This window comes from Aegilops tauschii, chromosome 6 (assembly GCF_002575655.3).
Source record: "Aegilops tauschii subsp. strangulata cultivar AL8/78 chromosome 6, Aet v6.0, whole genome shotgun sequence".
Classification (NCBI taxonomy): Eukaryota; Viridiplantae; Streptophyta; class Magnoliopsida; order Poales; family Poaceae; genus Aegilops; species Aegilops tauschii.
In genome coordinates this window covers 453917656-453924526 of record NC_053040.3, presented here as the reverse complement: position 1 = coordinate 453924526, position 6871 = coordinate 453917656, and the positions used below count along the sequence as shown (strand labels likewise).

The 6871-nt window shown below is 44.2% G+C and overlaps 1 pseudogene; it reads left to right on the top strand.

Moving 5' to 3' along the window:
- The first annotated feature begins 864 nt into the window (after window positions 1–864).
- Window positions 865–3271, top strand: LOC109773525 (subtilisin-like protease SBT1.4; annotated as a pseudogene).
- The last annotated feature ends 3600 nt before the right edge of the window (window positions 3272–6871 follow it).

Here is a 6871-nt window from a genome sequence, read left to right as displayed (position 1 = left end):
CATGACAAGCTGTCAATATAGCCTCCCCCCACCATGCGTTGGATAAACCCAATGTATATAACAGGCGTTAACCAAATCAGTTAGAGTACGCTTTTTCCGCTCGGCAACCCTATTTGACTGGGGTGAATAGGGAGGCGTCCTCTCATGAATAATGACGTGTTCCGCACAAAAGGAATCAAACTCACTCGAGAAGTACTCTCCACCACGATCTGACCAGACTCGTTTAATTTTCTTTTCAAGTTGATTCTCAACTTCTGCCTTATAGATTTTAAAGTAGTGTAGAGCCTCATATTTAATATTTAACAGATACAGATAACAATATCTAGTGGAATAATCTATCAATGTCATGAAGTATTTCTTTCCACCTTTAGTCAACACACCATTCATCTCACAAAGATCAGAATGTATGAGTTCTAATGGTGCCAAGTGTCTCGCCTCTGCAGCCTTGTGAGGCTTGCGAGGTTGCTTAGCTTGCACACATGAAAGGCACTTAGGACCTTTGCCTAAAGTGAAACTCGGGATTAAATCCAACTTAGCTAGCCGCGTCATAACACCAAAACTAATGTGACAAAGACGCCAATGCCAAACTTCACATTCATTAACACTCGAATGAATATGGTTCACGCCTTTATTACAAAAATCTGCGAGGGAAAGGCGAAACATCCCTCCGATCTCATAACCTTTTCCAACAAATAGTCCATATTTAGTAACACCTAATTTATTAGACTCGAAGACCAACTTAAACCCTTCTCTACATAGAAGGGAGCCACTAACGAGGTTCTTCTTGATGGCGGGGACATGTTGCACGTTCTTCAGCTGCACGATCCTTCCCGAAGTAAACTTTAGATCGACCGTGCCAACACCATGAACAGAAGCACTCGCGCCATTCCCCATCAATACGGACCCGTGGCCTGTGACCTGGTAAGACGTGAACAATGAAATGTTAGCACACACATGAACACCTGCACCTGTGTCCACCCACCAATCGGTAGGCCGAAACACTGAAAAAACAGTAAATAAATTACCGTACCCAGATGCACCATTCTCATTGTTGCCCATAATCATGTTGACAGACTTGGAGTCCTGTCCTGACTTCTTAAACTTGTTTGGGCACTTGTTGGCCCAATGTTCAATCGAACCACAAGTAAAGCAGCCCTCATCCTTCTTGTTCTTCTTGAAATTCTTCTTACCCTTCTTCTTAAAGTCGGTATTATGTTGGACACCGTTCTTTCCCTTGGGCTTGTGGGAGTTGAGGTTCCTCTAGTTCACCATGTTGGTGACAGAAGTCCCTTCGGTCCCTTTTCCATGCGAGTCATTTGCCCTCGAATTCTGCTCAACACTCAGATGGTCACATCCTACACAGAGAATTCACGCCTCTGATGTTTTAGAGTGGTGGCAAAGTTGCTCCAGGAATTAGGGAGCTTAGAGGTTATGCAACCCGCGACAAACTTGCCCGGTAAATCGCACTTAAGAAGCTCAAGCTCCTTAACGATACATATTATCTCATGAGCCTGCTCCAATACAGGATGATTTTCAACCATCTTGTAATCGTGGAACTGCTCTATAATATACATCTCGCTCCCGACATCGGTGGCCCCGAACTTAGATTCGAGCGTCTCCCACAAGTCCTTGGCGATGTGCACATGTAAATATGCTTCGACCAATTTATCTCCGATCACGCTAAGAACTGCTCCGAGAAACACAACGGTGGCCTCCCTGAACGCCCTCTCCTGTTCAGGAGCAATCGTTCCCGTGGGGACACCGGTGACCCAGAACACGTTCATAGCCGTGAGCCATAAATTGGTCTTAGTCTGCCAACGCTTAAAGTACGTACCTGTAAACTTATCCGGTTTCAGTGCAACAGCAAAGCCACTTGCCGAAAAATTCTTACACATAATAGGTTTTTGGATTGCTGAGTAAATAGATAATTTTTCGACTAATTTAATCCATAAATAGATGACTAGCATGGCATTGACAGAATTAGCAACATACTGATACTAATCTAAACGAGCACGTACTACGCAAACAGTAGACGGATCTACACATAATGTTAGTACTGCTAATACGGAAATAATCAGGAGAGGGATATACGCGTTATACCCTCCAGTAGGCCATGCAGAAGCCGCCGCGGCGGTGGCGGCAGCAGCGGTGTCCTCGGCGGCCTTCTTGTCGGCCTCGAGCTTCTCGTCGGCGGCACGTTCGGCGTCGGTGGACATGGTGATGATGAGGGCGACACGGACGTAGATGAAGTAGACGAAGAGCGAGCAAGCAAACTCATCACCAGCCCTCATGTCCACCCCGCTACGGACGTCCCATTCGCTGCCGCTGAGAAGATTAAAAAGTACATACGCACGCAAACTTCCCCTACCGTGACGATCGTCTTCCGCGGCACCGTGGTCGGCTCGACGCCTCCTTCCCTAGAATGGCATCCTTCTCGAGCCACGGGCCGAACTTCCGCGCGCCGGAGATCCTCAAGCCGGACGTGACCGCGCCTAGCGTGGACATCCTCGCCGCTTGGACGGGCGCCAACTTGCCCTCGGAGCTTGATTTTGACACGAGGCGAGTGAAGTACAACATCATATCGGGCACGTACATGTCATGCCCGCATGTGAGCGGCATCGTGGCGCTGCTCCGGCAGGCGAGGCCGGAGTGGAGCCCCGTCGCGATCAAGTCCATCCTGATGACCACCGCAAGCAACACGGACAGCGCCGGCGGCGTGATCGGTGATATGTCCATCGGCGAGGCGTCCACGCCGTTCGTGCGCGGGGCTGGACACATCGACCCCAACAGTGCCGTCGACCCGGGCCTTGTGTACGACGCCGGCACGGAGGACTACATCACCTTCCTGTGCGCGCTCGGCTACACCGCCAAGCAGGTCGCCATCTTCGGCTCGTCCACCAGCTGCTCGACACGCACGGGCTCCTCCGTGGGCGACCAGAACTACCCGGCCTTCTCGGTGGTGTTCACCTCGAGCAAAAAACGGACGGCCGTCATGCAGCGCCGCGTCGTGCGCAACGTCGGCAGCGACGCGACGACGTACCGGGCCAAGATCACCGCCCCGGAGGGCGTGCTTGTGACGGTGAGCCCCGAGGCGTTGCGGTTCAGTGCGACGCAGAAGACGTAGGGGTATGCGGTCACCTTCGCGCCGCAAATCGCCGGGAGCGTCACGGAGAAGTACACGTTTGGGTCCATCGAATGGAGCGACGGCGAGCACACGGTGACGAGCCCCATCGCCATCACTTGGCCGACGAGCCAGGTTGTGGAGATGTGAATGTGATCAGTGTAGGGTGGGCACTACCTAGTATCCGTACATGTGAGTTTATTATGTCATTTGTTGTAAGTTTCAGTTCGTGTGGTGGGTTGAGTGAATCAAGTGGTATCATATTTGATTTCAATCCTACACTCTCAAAACCGGACAAGAGGTGAGGGCGGATTTGTAGGTGCATGGTTTACTCCATTGATTATTAGGAGTGACTACGTACAATTCGACTTTTGTTTTTGGGTCGATTTACTGAGCACAAATTTTGGCCAGTCGATTTGAAACATGCACCGCATCGACACATTTGATGGTGTGCACCAGCGCCTGCAGCCGCACAAGGCCACACAGCATCCGCACAGGTGCAACTTGGACCATGGGCTGCTTCAGTCCAATACTGCCAAGCCACCCTATTCTTTTTGTATGTTGACAAGCGCATATGCCCGTGCATTGCAACGGCATACAAAATAATATGTATTTGAAATTAGTGAGAATTATATGTGCAAGCAAAACCCAGCGTGCACGCAAAAAATGAACATTTAGCTTCTCGGTTTTGCTGGGTGTGAATTAATCAATCCGATATTTTCCATTCATTGATGGAGGTGCATTTAAGAGTTTTGTTATGACATCGTACATGAGAGAATGCTCATGAATTATTCAATCTATTTTTACATTCAATCAAGAAGATTTAAGGCATGAAGTTTCTGAATATTGTAGGAAACATGAACCATTTTTAAAATTCTGAGCAAGTTTTTGAAAATTATGTAAACTTTTAGAAAAACAAGAACCAAGATTTAAAACAGGAACATTTTTTAAAATCACAAACGTTTTTTAGAAACACCATTTTTTTGTAAAAACATGGACATTGTTTCAATTTGTGAACATTTTATAAAACGGGAACATCTTTGAAAATTCATAACATTTTTTGAAAATGTGTCTTTTATATGTGAATATTATGTTTAAATTGTGAAAATTTCACTAAACCAAGAATATTTTTCGAATTTGGAGAAATTTTCAAAATGTAATTTTCTTTTTAGAAATCTCGAACAATTTTGCAAAACAATAGTTTTTTGTAGAAAAATGGGAAACTTTTTTCTAGTTCTGAATATTTTTCAAAATAGCAACAAGAATTTGGAATTCTGAACATTTTCCAAAAATTGTATTTTTTTTTAATTTTGGATGTTTTTTGAGAATTTCGGATTTATGAAATAAATTCTATAAGAAAAATAAACTTGGAAGGGAAAAAAATAAATAGGGGAAGGAGAATAAAAACAGAAGTAAAACACAGGAACAACGAAAAATGGGCCAGCTCATTATTGGTTGTCCTCTGCGAAGCTCCGACTATTTGTCACCCTGTGCCAGAAATAGAATCTTGACAGCTGCGTGTGCAGAAAAATAAGTGGGCTGGCTTCGCTGGCCCACAACACGCGGCCCACTTACGAAATTCTGGAAAAGCCTTTTTTTTCTAGCAGACGACCGCATAAGAATTTAGTATCACCTCGGGTAAAAAATCAGCAGTGAACGGATGAAATAATTTGCGAAACGCACCTTGCTTTATTTGTACATATTGGAATTCTGAATATTTTCCAAATTTGTATTTACTTTTTGAACTTTTTTTGACAATTTTGAATTTATAAAATAAATTTGGAACGAAAAAAAGAGATGGGGGAATGAGAAAAAAATATATGTAAAACACAGAAACAAAAAAGAATGGGCCATCTCATTATTTGTTGTCATGTGCGAAGCTCTGACTATTTGTCGCCATGTGCGGAAAATATATTTTTCGCAGCTGCGTTGGCAGAAAAATAAGTGGGTTCGCTTCGCTGGGCCACAGCGTGTGGTCCACGTACGAAATTCTGGAAATGATTTTTCTTCTAGTAGACGAACGCATAAGAATTTAGTACCATCTCGGATAGAACAAAATTATTTTCTAGGGCGAACGGATGAAAAAAATTGGTGAAACGCACCTTGCTTTATTAGTAGGTATAGATTACGGGCTGCTCTAGTATAGTGTTGTCCAAGCCTTTGTAGGTGACGGATAAATTGCAACCTCATACATATTTACATGCGACGGTTAGTGACTATATGTGCAATCTTCACATGTATATTTATTTTTATACATGCATACAGTACATGTATATAACAAAAATGTATTATTACTACGCAAAAATAAGCATATAGTTTTGAGGTAATTAAAGTGTAATGAAGGAACATACCAATAAATGAAACTTGAGTCTATAAGTGAATTAGTGCGTTAAATTTGATTAGTACTTGAGACATTCTTTTACTTAATAAACTAAAACTTGGGAACTTAGAATTGACTAGAGCAGATTAAGACATCGATCCAAGTGGTGTTGTAAGTAAACCAATAATGTTTATACGGTTGGGGGGAGGGGAGGGGTGGTTAACTCCTCACAACCTTTCCCCTCGGAGTAAGGGATTACTTAGGTTTTATGTGAATGCCACAAAACACTTGTGCAATGTTAGAGTTCTTTATGACTGATTTGAGTTCGAAAACCTTCTGCACTTAATTCATCTTTATTGCTAGCCTCTTTGGTATCAAGAATTGACCACTCTCACATTGAGACTTGGTGCGTACTTCATCGATACATCCAAATCACATGGGAGGAATTACTCTTGTTCACCTACACATATGCCCATACATCTTACCCAAAAAACTCATAATACCTACCAATCTTGACATTTCCATAGCCATTCTGAGGTGTGTGTGTGTGTGTGTGTGTATCACTAGTAGGAAAAGGGGCTTTTACCCCGGTTCATAAGGGCCTTTAGTCCCGGTTCTGGAACCGGGACTAAAGGGTCGTTACTAATGCCCTAGCCCTTTAGTCCCGGTTCTTACACAAACCGGGACTAAAGGCCATCCACGTGGCCGGTGCGGGGAGCCCAGGCAGGAGGGCCTTTGGTCCTGGTTGGTGCCACCAACCGAGACCAATAGACATCCACGCGTCAGCACCTGGCAGGAGCTGAGGTTTTTGTTTTTTTTTTTGAAAGGGGGGGGGGGTTTGGGGGTTTTGGGGGGTTAATTTAGGTTGTTATTATGTAGCTATTAGAGAGAAGTGTCCTCTCTTATATCTCCGTGCTTGGTTTACCAACGCTACGTACTGCTATGCCTAAACATGGCTTAGATTGAAGTGAAGGCAACATGTGGTGCATGTCGAAAGTAATACTAATCCGGACTTGATCAAGTTTGGATTGTACTACTTTCGACACGCACCACATGCATGTTGCCTTCACTTCAATCCAATCCATGTTCATTTCACCCGCTGATATATAATAACTCTTCATGCGCGCATCATGCATCATCATATATAATAACAAGTCCTAGTAATCATCATCATACAACTTCTACTCGTTATTAATAACAAGTCATACGATCATCATCCTCACAGTCATCGAACCAACCCTACTTAATTGTTCTTAGCACATGATCATCAGTATTAGGTAGGACCGAAATACCCTCTTTAAGGTAAAATAGCATAAAACAATATAGACCCTCACTCTCCATTATGGAGAATGGAGATCATCCTGTCTCCAATTCTTGCGCCTCGCTTCCTTTTGCTTCCAAGAACCTCCTTGCGACTGTCCATACATTTT